This window comes from Schistocerca serialis, chromosome 9 (genome assembly GCF_023864345.2).
Source record: "Schistocerca serialis cubense isolate TAMUIC-IGC-003099 chromosome 9, iqSchSeri2.2, whole genome shotgun sequence".
NCBI lineage: Eukaryota > Metazoa > Arthropoda > Insecta > Orthoptera > Acrididae > Schistocerca > Schistocerca serialis.
Window position 1 is genome coordinate 407,149,877 of NC_064646.1, and position 18,576 is coordinate 407,168,452.

General features: G+C 38.0%; 1 protein-coding gene across 2 annotated transcripts in view; it reads left to right on the plus strand.

Annotated features, from left to right (window-relative positions):
* Window positions 1-11,837: 11,837 nt before the first annotated feature.
* LOC126418735 (lebercilin) overlaps window positions 11,838-18,576 on the plus strand; it is a 185,752-nt gene continuing 179,013 nt past the window's right edge. For both annotated transcript variants that reach the window (XM_050085649.1, XM_050085652.1), the window contains exon 1: window positions 11,838-11,999. The gene's annotated coding sequence lies outside the window, so the exon portion shown is untranslated. The remainder of the gene's footprint in view (window positions 12,000-18,576) is intronic.

An 18,576-nucleotide genomic window follows, 5' to 3' on the forward strand; every position in this document is an offset into this window, starting at 1 on the left:
TATGATGACTTTATTAGTCGATAAACGACAACGTCATCTGCAAACAACCGAAGACTGCTGCTCAGATTGTCTCCCAAGTCACTTATATAGATAAGGAACAGCAAAGGGCCTATAGCACGACCTTGAGGAACGCCAGAAACCACTTCTGTTTTACACAATGACTTTCGGTCAATTACTATGAACTGTGACCTCTCTCACAGGAAATCGCAAATCCAGTCACATAACTGAGACGATATTCATAAGCATGTTATTTCACTACGAGCTATTTGTGTGGTACCATGTTAAAAGCCTTCTGGAAATTCATAAATACGGAATCGATCTTAAATCCCTTGTCTACGGCGCTCAACACTTCATGTAAATAAAGAGCTAGTTGTGTTTCACAGGAACGATGTTTTCTAACACATGTTGACTGTGTACCAATAGACCGTTTTCTTCAAGGTAATTCAGAATGTTCGAACACAATATATGTTCTAAAATCCTGCTGCATATCGACGTTAACAGTATGGACCTGAAATTTAGTGGATTACTCCTACTACCTTTCTTGAATATTGGTGTGACCTGTGCAAGTTTCCAGTCTTTTGTTGCAGATCTTTCGTCGAGCGAATGATTGTATATGATTGTTAAGTATGGAGCTAATGCATCAGCATACTCCGAAAGGAACCCAACTGGTATATAGTCTGGACCAGGAGACTTGCTTTTATTAAGTTATTTAAGTTGTTTCACTAGTCCGAAGATATTTACTTCTACATTACTCATGTTGGCAGCTGTTCTCGATTCGAATTCTGGAATATTTACTTCGTCTTCTTTTGTAAAGGCATTTGGGAAGGCTGTGTTTAGTAAATCTGCTTTGGCAGCACTGTCTTCGATAGTATCTCCATTGTTATCCCGCAGAGAAGGCATTGATTGTTTTTTGCCGCTAACATACTTCACATACGACCAGAATCTCTTTGGATTTTCTGACAGGTTTCTAGACAAAGTTTCGTTGTGGCAACTGTTATAAGCATCTCGCATTGAAGTCTGTGCTAAATTTCGATATTCTGTAAAAGATCGCCAATCTTGGGGATTCTACACCTGTTTACATTTGGCATGTTTGATTCATTGTTTCTGCAACAATGTTCTAACCTGTTTTGTGTACCAAGGAGGATCAGCTCGGTCGTCTGTTAATTTATTTGGCATAAATCTCTCAGTTGCTGCCGATACAATTTCTTTGAATTCAAGCCACATCTGATCTACACTTATTAATTTGGAGAGTGGAGTTTGTCTCTCAGAAAGGTGTCAAGTGAATTTCTATCTGCTTTTTTGAACAGGTATATTTTTCGCTTATTTTTCGAGGATTTGGAGATTACAATATTCAATCTCGCTACGACAACCCTGTGTTCACTAATCCCTGAATCGGTTTTGAGGCTCGTTATTAACTCAGGATTATTTGTTGCTAAGAGGTCAAGTGTATTTTCACAACTGTTTACTGTTCTCGTGGATTAATGAACTAACTGCTCGAAATAATTTTCAGAGAATGCGTTTAGCACAATTTCGGAAGATATTTTATGCGTACCTCCAGAATTGAACATGTATTTTCGCCAACATATCGAGGGTAAATTAAAGTCACCATCAACTATTATGGTATGAGTCAGGTACATGTTTGAAATCAAACTCAAGTTTTCTTTGAACCTTTCAGCAACTGTATCATCTGATTTGGGTGCTCGGTAAAAGGATCCCGTTACTATTTTTTTCTGGTTGCCAAAAATTACCTCTGCCAATACTAACTCGCAGGAAGTAGTGCTATGTAACTACTGATCCAGTGCTCTGCCACAGAAGATTACAATTTCGCTACAAGTTAAACTACTTCTGACAGCAACAAACACGCCACCACCAACCGTGTTTAGCCTATCCTTTCAGAACACCTTTAGCTTCTTCGCAAAAATTTCGGTTGAGCTTATATCCGGCTTTAGCCAGCTTTCAGTGCCTATAACGATTTGAGCATCAGTGCTTTCTATTAGCACTTGGAGCAGTGGTACTTTCCCAACACAGGTGGGATAATTTACAACTGTTATACCAATGGTTCCTGTATCTACGTTCTTCCTGTGTTCAGCCTGCACCCTTTGTGACTGAAGCCCTTCTTATGTCTTCCCGAGACCCTCTAACGTAAAAAACTGCCCAGTTCATTCCACACAGCCCCTGCTACCCGTGTAACCGCCTCGTGCATACAGTGGATACGTGACCTATTCAGCGGAACTCGAACTCAACCACCCTTTGGCGCAAGTCGAGGAATCTGCAGTCTACATGGTCACAGAACCATGTGAGCTTCTGATTCAGACCCTCCACTCGGCTCTGTACCAGAGGTCCGCAACCAGTCCTGTCGGCTATGCTGCAGCTGGTCAGCTCTGCTTTCATCTTGCAAGCAAGACTGGCAGCCTTTATCACTTCTGTTAGCCGCTTGAAATCAAAGAGAATCTGTTCTGATCCAAAGTGACGCACATCATTAGTACCGACGTGAGCAACCACCTGCAGTTGGCTGCACCCTGTGCTCTTCATGGCATCCGGGAGGACCCTTTCCACATCTGGAATGACTCCACCCAGTATGCACACAGAGCACACATTGGTTTTCTTACCCTTCTTGTCAGCCAAGTCCCTATGGGGCCCCATAACGCACCTAACGTTGGAGCTCTCAATAAACTCACCCTCTGCGATTGCCTGGATCTTGCAGGCTGAGTGGTTTCCTCTGAAACAGGAATGGCGACAGCATCTGGCACAGAAACAGTGTCAGCCACAGATAGCACCTGGAAACTGTGAGACAAACCAGGGAGGCCTTACGTGCGGCCGCCTGGGAAGTCTTTCGCTGCCTTCTTCGCCCCGGGGTGACATCCCACTTGACCAAGGGTGAGGAGTCAGCCTCAGTGCCAGCAGTAAGGGTTGGCCACCGGGGAGGACCAATTGAAGGACTCAGACGTGCTGGACGTCCATTGGATCCCTGCTGCTGGCCCACAACAGTGGTGCCCATCCACTGCAGCCTCAAGTTGTGCAACTGAAGCCATCACTGCCTGAAGCTGAGAGCGAAGTGTCACCAACTCGGCTCACATCGACACACAACAATCGCAGTCCCTGTCCATACTAAAGACCATGGAAAACTAAACTCTGCAGATAAACGGACTATCAGCATGTGCTGCCCAACTCTACTGTAGACCCTGACGAAAATCCAGGACCTGTATCTAATAATACACAGATATTCAAAAACTAACTACAAAGGCACTCAGGCGAAAGTAAATAATTCGCCCCTGATTAGGGACTTCTAATATGTCACAAAATCGATTTGCTTTCCGACGCTAACGAAAACGCGAGAACAGTGGCTATTAGAAATTAAATTTACATGCAGAAACTCAAGAAACTAAACTATTAAGCACGCAGGTGATATAATAAAATTCGCTCCTGGTTAGGAACTCGTAAATGTCACAAAAGCGGTTATTTCCCTGTTGCTGCGACTGTCTTGGTTGGCCACTACTGCCTGAGAGAAGTTACACATCAGGCAACACAAAGACCAGATAGATGATAAGCTAGGATCCCTAAACAACATCTACAACAGCACGAGTTATCTTTAGTGCATCACAGATGGTAGAGCTACACAGTTATTATATTCTTGCATGAAGAAACCGTTGATTGTCACTAAAGCACAACCTTGAGTTCCAGGAAGAAGGAGGTGTGCACACAATGACAGTAAACATGGCAGCTTAGGCATTCCACACTGAGGGGTGGGTGACATCAGCTGCCAACCACACCAAGTTAATCATCATCAGAATTATCTAGCATTAAGGAAGAAACAGGTAAGTCACATGAAAAAGATATAAGACAAAACCTGAATCGTAATAAGTCATAATAAGCCTTAGTCCATGCAGAATATTTAGTAACAATTTGGATATGATTTATATGCATGTACTGCAGATGCAACACTCTTGTAAGATTTAGAACTTTATTGTGTTTATTGATGCAGACCTTGCAAATGTTTCTTGTTTTAGCTTTTGCAACATGTAAACCAGACCTGCAGATATTTGACCACATACCATCCACAATTGCAGGCAATATTTGATGCCTTAAAATTTGAAGCATTCGGTTTGGTGTCTCACAAAGATCAATAAACTGTAAAGTCATTGCTAATGACCAAGACATTCTTTTTTTTATTGCGGTATGTAAAGCTGGGTTTCAACGTTTAACAAAGGAGACGTCATTCGAGTGGTGTCACAAAGATGCACATGTAAACATCAACACATCTGTGACGCAGCTCGAGTGACGTCGCTTATGGCCATGCCACAAAGGTTAAAGTCTTTCTAAAGCTGTGTTTACACTTGCAACTAATGTGGTGCCACGGGTTGTAGTTTTGTGTAGTGGTATTGTGAGCTACCATTCACATCGGACACCAGAAATTCTACATAGTTGCACAGCTTTCAATATGGCGTCAATGGAAACCAGATTGGTAGGTATAAATGTTATTGTGCAGCTCATGGCATTGGAGCTCTGACAAGAGTTAAATACAACGAAAACAAAACCCTGATGCTGGTTCCGAAAACAGATTTCGCACAGAGATAAATCAGGGGCCACAAAAACATCTATAAAAGAAATAACACTCAGAGATGAAGAAACTGTCTCCAATGGCAAACTAACCAACAGCTGGCATGCAAATATCACCTACAACTGCAGACACAGCAGTCTTCCAAGGTTTTAGAATCTAATTTTATTTGTTCATATAGTCATTTCGAATAGCCACCTTTTGGTTTAACAGCTGCCATATCGCATTCGGGAGCTATTTCCTGCATGTAATCCACAGCTTGGTCTCACAAATCATGAAGTTTATACGACTCGCTTCTTTGGCTACATATATTACGTATATTTATTTTTTCATCCAAAAATCTACTAAGATTGTGGAATACATCATTGGTTTGTAATTATTGCACCCGAGCGCGCGCGCGCGCATACACACACACACACACACAAACACACACACACACACACACACACACACACACACAAACATCCTTTGCTGCAGTAAATCAAACACTGGTTGCTGTTCCTATAGTTCCAGAAGGTGCGAAAGTGTACCTGCCGACCACTGTTTTCACTATTTTCAATTACAAAATGAAAACAGGTTGAAATCGAATGGAGAAAGCAGCCGTTACTCCACGAAACTGCGACAGAAAGCTTGTGTTTCTGAATACAGCCATCAGGGAACAGAGGTGGAAGGAAGATGACACAACAAAGTATGACCAATTTGAACTTTTTGTGGCATGACAGAAGTTACATTTCGTAAGTTGCGCCACTGAAAACCGATAGTTCACACATGCAACTGCTTTGCAACTCCAGTATGCTACTGGCAGTGGCGACATCTTCGTTGCATGTGTGAAACCGATTTAACTTTGTCACCTTCTTTCCCCCAACAAAGATAACATCAGAAGCAAAACATGCAGCCACCATCTTGATTTAAAGGCTTCTGAGGCTCTTGTTATATTGGGCGTCTTTCTTAGTCATGCTGGCATATTACAAAAATATCCAGTGCGACTTCGGTATATAAAACCTTCATACACATATAATTGTTAATTTGTCTGCTAACAGCATATTACTTTTTAATGCATGAAGCGTTTATAAGGTTTATGTGTGAGTAAGCAATTCACACTGTCCATCATGACCCATCCCATTAAAACATTTAGCAATGCATTCCAAATGGCGGCATCCACACTAGCCATCTGATCACATCACAGAACTGTCATGGTTTCTCTAGAGGAAAGTTTTGACAGTTGACATCATCCATCTGTTGCTGATCAAATCACTCACAAGTTCATTTTCTCCCTATACATGGCCATGGGCAGATGTCCATAGTTTGTTTCGTCATGCTTTTCGTGGTTGATATCAGTTGTTTGTTGTTCATTACTTGCTATAAATTCTTTCTTTTCGTTATTTCTTCTGTTAAAATTTGTAATACATGATGACAGATTAATTTAACCAGTGAGACAACATGAGCATTGCCCTCTACTACATTTATGAAGTGGATTTTTATAGATATCAGTTACCATATTTAATATTTTGCAATGAAATGGATTGCCATGTGGCTGCAACTTGAGGTGAAAAAAGTACTGTGTGTAGTATCACATTGATCAGCAGGTGGAATTATTTGCAAGCTGTTAAGGCATTTTTATTGTTACATAAAGAAACTGCAAGTTGTTTCTTCATATATGTATTGGTGGCAGGCATATTTATTGTTAAGCAGCTATCTGAATTGTGTGTGAAACAGTTTTGTAAGCATCATTGGTCAATAATTTTTGTGTGTCACTAGCTAACCCCAGTACAAATAATGCAGTTGAACTGTTCAAAGTCAAATAAAAAACTTAAAGGAACACTGTAAATCTAAAGGGAGAGGTATTGAGGGATATATCACTATGCCACAAAAATTTGCACATCACTAGCGACGATGTGATGGCAGCTTGTAACACGGTGTTCTTTTTAGCGATTCTGGGTGCTATTTGATGTAACAATTGAAAAAAATTGATGCTTCGACTTCCTAAAATATAAAATTAACATTTCTCTGTCTGGATCGCCTTGCATAGTGTATGAAATACTCTTTTTGTACCATGTAATGATATTTTTTCGAACACACACTCCTTTTTATGTGTTTTTTGCACTTCTGTCTTCCTTCTCTATTATACACAATATCCTTTCAATCTAGAAATCCTTGAGACCAATAAATGTCATTTTCGTACAAATGTGGACTCTAACATCCACATATATATGCTACCAAATTGTGTATGTGAACTTCACACATGGAAACAGTTGAAAATCAGCTTCCAGTTCCCCAGAAAAAAACAGTAGTGGACTGCTTTACGAGTTGATATCACGAGACTTGAATTGACTTGACATGACATAACATGACAGACAATGTGAATACACCTTTATGTGGTGCAGCCTTGATGTGAAGGTGTCGTGATGGCCAGCGTGAATTAGTGTTTATTGAGTGCTTAGTGGAGGTGACTTGTAGTCGCAGAACAGCTTACATAATTCTTCGAATGGGGAAAATTGATAAAGTGCTGCCAGTATATACAGATTCCATATACTGGCACCTACAGTGCTCTTAAGCACTTGCAAAGTGGACTTGATAAAGGTGGTACCAACGTTTATGCTGGCAGTATAATTTCAGATTTAGTTTACAAAAAATACCTCTAAATAAAAGTAATCAGTTGTATTACAGTGTCTTTTAGCTCGTTTGTCAAAGTGTAACTTCATAATTCAGTACAGATTTAGCTAATGTGCAGTGAAAATATTAGCTTGCAAATAAGCCTCCAAGGCACTGAAAATAGCATCCAACAACCCACACAAGAACATTGAAACTGTAGTGTTGAGGATATGCTATAAACATTGGACAAATAATGCAACTGTCAGATAGCAGATATGAAAGCATCACTTGTAGTTTCATCTGTACAAATACTGTATCTCTAACAAATCAGATTTTTTGATGCAGCTCGATATACAGATGAATAATTACTCGAAATTTAATTTTGTTATGTGGAGTGTTTCAACAAGAGGTCTCCATTTAAGAATGCCTCTTTCTTTATAAGTGTTTTTGATGCCCTAGTGTTACTTCTGGGAAAAATCAGTTTTCAGAACCTATAGTTATGCATTCTCTTCTCCTTATTGGATTCTATGCTCAATACCAATGAAATAACCTGAATAACAACAATGACAGTTTGAATAACATCCATTGGCGCCATGTTTAATGTCTTGCAGTTGGAATTTTGACAGGAGTATGTAGAAATGGCAACTCGGTGCCTCTGACATATCTGCCATTGTGTGATTTGCTGTGGCGTTTTTTAGTTGCATATTGAAAGTAGGCTTAATATAAAATATTGAAATGGAGCCGGTTGTACAATCTTGGGATAAATCCTGGACTAGTAACCGAGGAATATACTAACCACATGTTAATTTTGAGTGCGAATTGTACATCGTCATTTTATTCCTGGTTTAGTTATTCCCAGAATGGCGTTCATGTCCAGTTAAGTTGGCAACAGCTGAAGATCACTCTGGGTACTTTCGTGTACCTCACTTCATATCGTCATCTGCTGGACTAGCATGTCAAACATGAGTGATAAGCGTTCCACATCGCAAAACTTTTCTTCTGAGGATAGATTGATGCTGATACAAAAATACAAAAAATGCTGCACTCTGATTCAATGAAAGTATTAGAGCAAAACATTAACTAAATTGGTAGGGCACTTACATTTATAACGATCTATCTTGAATTTAGTTACATGATAAGATATTTGTTATTTTACCAGAAATCTTTCTATATTTCCGAATAAAGTATAGAAAAAACATGCAAGAGTCTCCATTTACAAACAAATTCAGATAGACCGACAGAGCAGATGTAACAGATGGGCGATTATTATTATTTAAGGAAAGAAACATGTAAATATTATGCACAGAGAAGGTAGCAGAGGTTACAGGTTGGTGGTGTTCCATATGTGGAATGTAAGTTACAAATTGTGTGCAACGAAATACACGATTTGATAAAGTTCTCAACAAAATGATGCCACAGTCAGTTAAGTTCAGATGTTTTCAGCATGATAGTATTCCATCAAACGTAGCAGTATGGTAGTGAACTGTAAGTAGGGACATAAATAGAAGCTGTGGAATGATGTGTGCTTTCTGTAATAGTTATTCCTTTTAGTCTCTCCAACAAACAATGACAACACAGACATCATGGAGATTGATTTGACTGAAAATTCTCAAAGGTGTTACTGGTTAGCTTGCTTTTGTATTTACGACTTAGAATAGTTAATTCATTAGAGTAGCAATGAGTATTACGCAGAAAAATTCTTGCTGATTATTGAACACTATTTGTGCATCCACTCTTGCAATTCTTAAGCACATATAAATTATGTTTCTATGATGTGGTGATTATTAGCTATGTTGAGGGTATATATGAAGAATAAGATGCCAACATTTACAACAAACAACCATTGTCTTTTTTATAACCCCATTGTAGGAAAGTACCTATGGCACATATCAAACTGGAGGCTGCTGTTATTGTATCTCATCATAAATGTTTCAGGAAATATTTGATGCATAATTTTGTCTTGTGCAACCATCTCTAACATCTGTATATAATCTGGGAAGGGAAGGGTAAGTAACTGGAGACGTGAGACCTTTACTGTGTTCTTCCTTCTTTTCTTCTCAGCTTAGAACTGTTAGTTTCGTTTTCAGAATAAAAATACCTGTTCTCAAATGTGAAAGAATTAGCAGAGTTGCAGATGGTGCTGCTTCAAAAGTAACTTGACAAGAACCAGGGAAAGATGAAAGAACTGTATTGGTTCAAAAAAGGATCATAAAGAAATGATTTCAGAATAAAAATATATCAATCCATATACATTTTTTACTTTATTTTCTTTTAATTACGCCAGAAAACTACAATAATTAAAAAACTGTCTGTTGTGCATGTTGTCCAGTGTCAATAATCATTCTGCCTGTCCCTTCGCCAGTACCAATGAACTCACCAGTAGACAAAGAAATCAGCAGAGGCAAAATATTTGAGTGTCTGTAGTAGCTGAGTGTCTGTAGTAGCTCTTTTGCAGTAAGAGCTGTTGCAGGACGATTTGATTCAGGATCCAGCTATGTGGTTCCTTCCGTGTATAGCGATTTTACGACTATGACGAGTGAGTCCTGAAGATGGCATCAATCTAATGCCGAAACTGGTAGCACATAGAAGTTCATAAAATAAAATACGGCTGTTGGTAAATTATTGCATCAAGAAGAGATAATGTGTCGTTACAGCTGCCTGTGACTGCAGTCATATGTGTGTGAGTTGCGTTTGTGTGTGTGTGTGTGTGTGTGTGTGTGTGTGTATTTTTGATGAAAGCCTTACAGACCAAAAACTTCATTTATAGCAGTCTTTTTGTTGTGCCTCTCTGCCACTCAGTATCTCCGCTATATGTTGAATGGCAACTTTCCTTTTTCATAAATTGTGACTTTCCATCCACGATTTTCCATTGTTTGATAGAGGTAATTGCTTTATGATAAACATTATGTGGTTATGTGGATAATACTAATAACTGAAAAATACAACAGCTATCTGCTATGGCTTTCTTTAAAAAAAGAATTTCCTATTATTTTTACTGTGTTAAACTTGGCTTGAGTAAACGCAAATTATTTACATGTTTGTGGGAAGAATGTTATGTGTTGTACAATTTTGTTGCTCCAGAACATTCACTAAAAGATAAAAAGTTATTGTTCTTTTGGGAGATAAGAGTGAACAATATTTTATAGATTTGGCTGAGTGAATTAGCTATATTAGCGTGCTTTCAAAACTTTTATTACAATAAACAATCAATTTCAGGAAAAATCTACTTAACACAAGTACAATATAAGATATTTCAATTTTGGTTACTTTAAGTAGTTAGAGTGTGACAAAGGAGAACAATGAAAATAACTTGATATTCAAGCAGAGTTAAAACATAGCATCCCAGGCATTCCTTTCACATAGTACAGCTATGCAGATTCAGTAACTGTTTTGCCCTTATAACATACAAATGTATCAATTACTTTATGATAAATGTGGGTGGGCTTGTGTAGATAACACTAAAAACTGAGAAACAATAGCTATGTTCTATTACTGAGGAAGCATCACCTTAGGAAAAAAAGCTACCTTTCCTCTTAATCTTACTGTGGCATGCTTAGCCCTGAGTATTCGCTGGCTTCAATGTATACTGGTAAGTGGGAGACAATGTACTTACCCTGAAGCGTTAATAAGCCTGTGATCCTAATATTTTCATTAAAAGTTGGAAATTTGTTCCGACACTGCTGTGGGGTTTACAAAAAAGAGCATTCCCAATAGAAAGCAGTGTAGTACAATTTTTTCTGTTGTTGGTGAAATTGGGACACTACCGTTTTATCAAAACTCTCTGCAACTCGAAAAATCGATGTTTATCGAAAACAGAAACAGCTGTTAATACAAATAATTTACATGACTGGTGTGGTTTTTCGATTTGGTTATGTCTTTATGAGACTGTCTGCTAAATAAAACGAATCAGTCCTTTTCCTTACTGCAGCAATTGGAACACACGCCAGATAAACAATAGTTATTTTCGTACGAATCATCATATTAATGTTCCTGATTTACAAAAATATCACGATGGAATACACGATGTACTGAAATCGTATGCATTTTACTAAAAAATAAACGTATTGTTTAAGTAAGCGGAGAAATAGTCTCATATGTTCGTCGAATACACAGTTTCTCACGTACAATACGAAGTAGGGCTTCCTTTGATATGCCAAATCTGGATATAAGTTCGGAATCGGTGTCATCTCTCTTTCTTTTCCTTCCTCATTCTCATGAGCAGATCAGCCAAAATCTCGCCATAGTTCTCTGCAGCCGTTACTATCTGTGGCATTTTGAAACAGTATTCTCCAGTTAAGCTCGCTAACCGGCTAAAAATCTCCGCTTAAGTTATCTCGAGTTTATTCTCCGGTTAGTGTGTATTCCGGGTTCGCACAACGCGTTTTTGGAGCTATTCCGTGAATCGAGCGCAACCAGCTGCTAACCAGAGATTGTACAACTGAACTGGCCCCTGGTGTTACGAACGTCATTCACGAGAAGACATCGCAATTTTTTGGAATTGCTAAAAGTGTTCCACAAGTAACCCCAGGTTCGTCACCTTAGTGGCGACCAACTATCATCACTTTTCTTGGATGTCAATGGAATATAATCGTTGGTGCGATTGATAATACATTTCTCTAGATTGTATCTATGATTTTTTAGTTACTTTGTACGACTTTACGATGTTCTTTGATCTGTGAACAATTGAATAACTGTTTTGTAAATAAGCATTGTTGAAATGTGTCATTGTTTTTATTGAGCTGCTGTTACTTGTAATTTAAGGTTTAATACGACGTAAAATTAGGAAGAGGAGCAATATTTTTCTTGTGAGCTTGAGGCTGTTGCAAAGGAGCAGCAAATCCTGGAGTGATAGGTAAGTTTCTTGTGAGTTAGAGCGTCTAATGATTGTGACAGCGCTTGAGAGTTGCCAGACAGTTCAGTGTTTATCTTATGAATGTACAGTAAATTACAGCTGTATTTTCTGACACGTCAAATTTTGTTTGTTATTGCTTCATTGCCTACATATTCCTTTGGCGGCACACCGATTGTCAATTTCTTTTCGATTCCTCATGAGCTACTAAGAATTTCTGTCTGTTCCAAGAATTTTCCCCGTAAACTAGTATTCCTCTGGCATGGCTATCACACTTTCCAAAAGCCGGTTACATTCTAATTTCTTCTTTTACGCTGTCGATTCGGCACGAAATACTTTCCAAAATCGATCTCTTGTTAGACCTTTTACGGAACTCGTATTCCCGAACCATCCATTGTGCGTTAATGATTCTTCAATCAAACCTGGTTTATAAATTAATGTATCAAGAAATCGTGATGATCAGTATGAACATCTCATCAAATAGTTAGTACATATTAAATGATTGATTGTTTTATTGTTTGTCCCCTAATATCAAATATTTGATTGTCCATGCGGTTATCAAATATTGCAAATTCTGACAAGTTTTGGTCATTCAGTCTTTAAATTATTGCGCCTTAAAAAAATTGAAGCTTGCTTTGACCGTCTGAAGGTTGTGAGGGACAGTTGTGAGTTCAGTTCAATCCTGTTAAATCTGTTGAGTTGTGTGTGGTGAATTTTTAAAGCTCAGTAACTGTGGTTTTGCTTGATGTGCTACGTTTCAATGTAAAATCCTTAATTCAAACTATCTTCAAGTAGCTTAATTCAGGCAACTACTTTGTTCTTCTTTTTTGTTCTATTTATTTAAAATGCTCTGCACTACTGCTTCAGAGTACTTATTTCTAGCTTGTTTGAGATAACTTTTTTGTTGAATGCCTTCTCAGGTAATGTAGGCACAACTCATTTACTAGTAAGCCTAATATCTTACCTGGGTCATTCCATTGCAGATAATCAGATTGGGATTGCATAATGGTTACAGATTTTAATGAGATTTGAAACAGTTATTACTTGCAGTAAGGTAAGTTCATATCTCAGGTATTGAAATGTGTAACCCCCATGGACTGAACTAGACCCCCTCCCCCAAATTAATTGTTTTGGCTGCTTTTATTTGTCTTTTGTATTATGAAGCCACCATGTGTGACCTCCTAACACCTGTACAGTTTTGCAAGTTTGCATCTTCTTTTTCTTTTCTTTTTTTCTTTCTTGTCAGTGACAGTATGGAAATTATATTTGGTATGTACAGAATGGTGATCAGACTGAATTCACTGAGCAAATTGGTTGTCTTACCTGCATGCAAAGGGGTCGACAGAAGCGTCCGATCCAACGCGTCGGCTTTGACCCGTGACGTAAGTTTGTTGTCGTGTGTGACGTCGTGGCGGCGCGGAGTGTGGCTGTCTCCAGTTCTGTTTTATCTTATTTTATTTACTTTTCTGATCTGTTCGTTCTATCTCGTGAGAATTTTTTAAAATTTAAAAACATTTATTACTTATTTTAATTATCTGTTTCCTCGAATTTCTGTTTTAGTTTATTATATTTATCTTTCTGATCTGTTCGTTCTATCCCGTGAGATTTTTTTAAAAAAAGACAAAAAACACTAATCAGCTACTGAAGCATCTATATCTTCTATGGGTTGCAGGGGTTACGACCCTTGGGGAGGTGGGTGGGTATTCATGCATGGCTGTCTTCACTTACACGTTGTAGCTACGCAAGGCGTCTAAATTTGTTTATATTTAGTTTGCCCCCCACCCAAAACACCTCATTTCCCGCGCTTGTCCCGTTAGTGTCATTAGGCTTCTTGTGGAAAGTGTGTGTGTTTGTTTTTGTTTCTGCCATATTTGTGACGTCATGGGTCAAAGCAGACGGGTGGGATCGGACGCTTCCGTATTTCCATGCAAAGTACTTTTTGAATTTTGAAACTTACAAAATTGTTGAAAATCAGTTTTGCCCCTCCCCTCCAAATTCCTGTGTGCACAAGGTCGCAAAATGCTCCCAGTTGCGTCATTGTGTAACTAACTTATAAGTGTAATTACCCCTAAAATATCTTTGTGGTACACCAGTGCATAACTTTTTTGCTGTACCCTTGACAATGTGTATGTGCCGAAAAGGACAATATTGCAAATACCAAAGAATTTTACTCGAGAGGAACATTAGTATTGCAAACATATTCAACCCGAATTAGTAGGAACTATATGTTTCACACTCCAAACGTGTCAATTATTATCTAAATATACTTTTCGCTCTTGGTAGTGCTGAAAGTTCGTAATCAACTGGAATATTTCAATTTCAGTTGTCGTGTAAAATGTGTGTTGTCTGTCTGTTATAATGTTTGGCACAATATTTGTTAAATGTCTCTGTGTTTCACCCAGCTGACTTCACTGGTTAAAAAGTAAGCTTTAGCTGGTCCAGGTCGATACAGGACATCTTTATAACAAAGGCAAGGTACTACTTAGTTATAGACACAAATAATGTAAGAAAATGGCCTGATTTCGTGCCACAGCAATATTTGTTGGTATTGTTTTGCAGACTGTTGTGCCTCTGTGTTATGTGAGAGATAATCCAGACCATGTTTGATGAAGGTTGAAGTTTGGAACATCTTACTACATCCTTTCTGGCAGGTATAAAGTGGTGATAATGCCTGGTGTTTGGAATTGTCCTGCACTTACCAAACCTTTCATTCAGTGAAACAGCATCATTACATATTTTCAATGTCTTCTGATGACACATAGAAGAAGTGAACACCCTATTCTCTCTTGGGATGCGTATCTCAAAGTGCTTGTGCAGTGACGATTGGTTGTGTGAAGTTCGTGGAGGCTACTTGTGGCAGCCAGTCTTTTGACTGGCTCCAGCTCAGCTCCATCACAGGTGCTATTTCCATGGCTAGTGGCAAAGGAATGCCGCAGGTAGCATCAATTCCAAAGTCCTCAAAATGCACTGTCGGATATTTTAAATTTTTTCCAATTTTTATATTGAGATGATGTCCATTTGGAAAATTGTGAATTTTGTATAAGCTTAGTCTTGCACCTTTTGTGTGGGGGATAATGGTTTTCCGATAATAATGTACTGCAGCTGTTAAGTGAATGAGATACAAATGGTCTTTGAAGTTGTTGATGTTGACCTGATTTTGGTATATATAGTACAAAAGGATGCACCATGGCCTGGGATTGTTGCTTGTGACATGGTTGTGCTGCATCTTGTACAAGAAATGAATAATTCTCTGAAAAATCGAGAGTTTCTTTCAGTGAAGCTAGATAATGTGATTGCTGCTTTATTACAAAATGATTACTTTTCAGCAATTCCGGTTTATTGCAAAAAATGGGTATGAAATCTTCAACTGTTTCCACCAATTAGTGTACACACCAATATGTTATGATCCACTGCATATAGGGCTGCTGTACATCTTGAGCTAAACACAGTGTTTCTGATTCTGCAAGAATTTAAGCTTAAATTGTTTGTGTGTACAACACTTTTCAGAGGTCCATTCCCTTTGATATGGACTGTTCTGAAGAGTATTATGATATTTTGGTAAAACACTTGGATCCATCTGGCCCAGCTAAAGCATACTTTTTAATCAGTGAAGACAGGTGGGTGAAGTTCAGGAATATCCTGAAACCATATGCGCTGCCAAACATTATAAGTGGCATATGGGCTGGACAACTGAAACTGAAATAGGTCTACTCCAATTTTAGCACTACAAATGACAAAGGTCACCAGTCTGCAAGGTATGTGACTTTCTATTTAGATAATTATGGATACGTTCAGAGTGTGAAACATAGTGTTTCTACTTATTGAGGTTGAATATGTTGGAGAATAATGTCTCTCCTGTCTAAAATTCTGTGGCAGTTGCAATAGTGTCCATTTTGACAAATACATATTTCTAGGGTACAGTAAAAAAAAGTATGCATTGGAGTACTTCATAGATATTTTGGGAGGAATTAAATTTAGCTAAAAGCTACATAATGAGGCAATTTGCAGCATGTTGTGACCTTGCACACATTACATTTTGGGGTTTCCAAATAATGTTTTTTGACAGTTTCGGAATTTTCTAAATATGTGTGTGTGTGTGTGTGTGTGTGTGTGTGTGTGTGTGTGTGTGTGTGTGTGTGTGCAAGTGAAGCAACTGAATTTGTTCAGTGAACTCGGTCGTCTCACCTTTCTATACATACCAAATATTTCAGTACTGTCATCCACAAATGAGAACAAAGTATTGGAAACTTGAAAAAATAACTTGTGTAGCAATTGGTATGTGTATCACATCCGAAACATCAACCACTGCAATGCGTTATTGCTTTTTTCCTACAAGGGAGAGGTGTTAGCTTTCTAATGAGACAAGCATTTGGGCTGTATCTGTTTTCATACAGGACCTAGGTTGTCACATATGAGTTTTATTATTATTGTTATTATTTAAATGGCCAAATTAGTAACTTTGGGGCAGTCTCTGCCCTCCCCAGGGGTTACACATTTCAGTACCAGAGATACGAACTTACTTTAGTGCAGGTATTAACTGTGTCAAATTTCATTAAAATCTGTAACCATGAAGCAATCTGCTTTGGCTAAAATCTGATGATTTTCAATAGCAGCACACATCATCTTATTGAAGGAAAGTGCAGATTTCATTTTTTGTTACTAAAATCTCCCCGCTTGTTATTTAATATAATACTCATAATTTTATTTATCAAGTAGCAGTATTTCTCCATCTTGAAATGTAAGCCACGGTTTGGAAGAGGTTCCACTTTATGTCATAGGTAGTATGTGATTGTATAATGATGGTGCCCCTGCACACTTTACAGCACAAGTTTGTGCAGCTTTAACTCATACCTTAGGCAATTGCCCAAGGAGGACCTGCACCTTGGCCTGCAAGATCCCAGTACCTAACCCCATCAGTCTTCTTTCTTTGTGGCTACATGAGAACTGAAGCGCACACATTTGTAATGCGTCACACATTTTCTTTTGAATATTGGGTGCCCTGCTTTGTAAATACCGGCTATTATCTCTCGAGAAATTTGTAGTACGAACCATCGAACTCCGTCAGTTAAGTATTGATAATCGCTACTGTAATGTCACATCTTGGTGTGTCTTTTGAATTGCATTTTTTAATGGTGCTATTTGTTGTCATATTTTCATCGATTCTGAGAGAAATCATATTTTTAATCTCTACTGTTACAGAGGTTATTATAATACAATCTTGGTTTATCAATCTTTTTGCCCGCTTCTTATTCTTCTTCTGCTTTTACGGCCTCATTGGACCACTTCAGTCAATCATTTCTGGTCCTCTTCTTTGGTATATTCCCCTTCCGAGTGGCCCAGTATCTCTTCATTCGTTCCGATGCTTTTCGTCGTTCCTTATCTGTAAATACCCTTTTCATTGTATGTCGTTTGTCAATTTTTGGTTTAAATCTTATGTCTGTGTCCCTCAACTTCTTTAAATTTGGCGTTTTGTTCTGCAAATCATCCAGAGTTATTTCCAGTTCTTCCATATCCTCTCTTATTTCCTTAAGCCATTCTCCTTGTTGTTTCCAATTCCAGAGTTTCTCAATAATTTTCCTTGATAATCTGGTTTCTGGTGTCCTCAGAATGTGACCACAAAAAGAGATCCTTTTCTTTCGTATAGTATCAGTGATGGGCTCCAGTTCTCTGTATACCACTTCATTTGGAACTATCCGCCATTGCCCAGCTTTTTGATATTTCTTATTTATGCATGTTCTAGCAATTCTTCTCTCTACTTTTAAAATTTTGTCAATTCTGTTTTTCTGGGTGACTTTAAAAAGAGTTTCACTTCCGTATGTAACCTCTGGTTGAACCACCGTCTTGTAATGTTTTAATTTTGTTTTAATTGATAGACATTTTTAATTGTACGTAGACCATGTTAGTTTTTGAGCTTTTATCATTTTATTAGTTCTTGCTCGCCATGCAGGTTTCTCGTCCAATTTATGTGTTATAATTTCACCCAGGTATTTAAATTGTTTCACTATTTTAATTTCCCTATTGTTCACTGTGATGTGATCTATTACAAGTGGATCCATTACCATTATTTCAGTCTTTTCAAATGATATCTGGAGTCCTAATTTTTGTGCTATATTTTGTAAGCTTGTTATTTGTTTCGTGGCTTCCCGAATATTATTAGCTAGTAATGCTAGGTCATCAGCAAATCCCAAGCAATTTAGGTTTATTTTATCTTTCTTAGTTCCAATTTTAACATTCATAGGATTTTCCTTGTACCATTCTCTCATTACATATTCAAGAGCACAATTGAATAGCAATGGTGATAAACAATCTCCCTGTCTCAACCCTGTTTTAATCGTAAATGGTTCAGATATTTCTCCTCTAAATTTTACTTTGGATTTGGTGTTTGTTAAGGTTAACTGTATCATTTTTATTAATTTAGGATGAAGTCCAAAATTCCTTAATATTTTCATCATTGAAGATCTATGGATGCAATCATACGCCTTTTTGAAATCTACAAAGGTTATGACTAGTTGTTTTTGCCTTCTTTTGTAGACATCCATAACTAACTTCAAGGTGATTATCTGTTCTGGGCAGCTTCTCC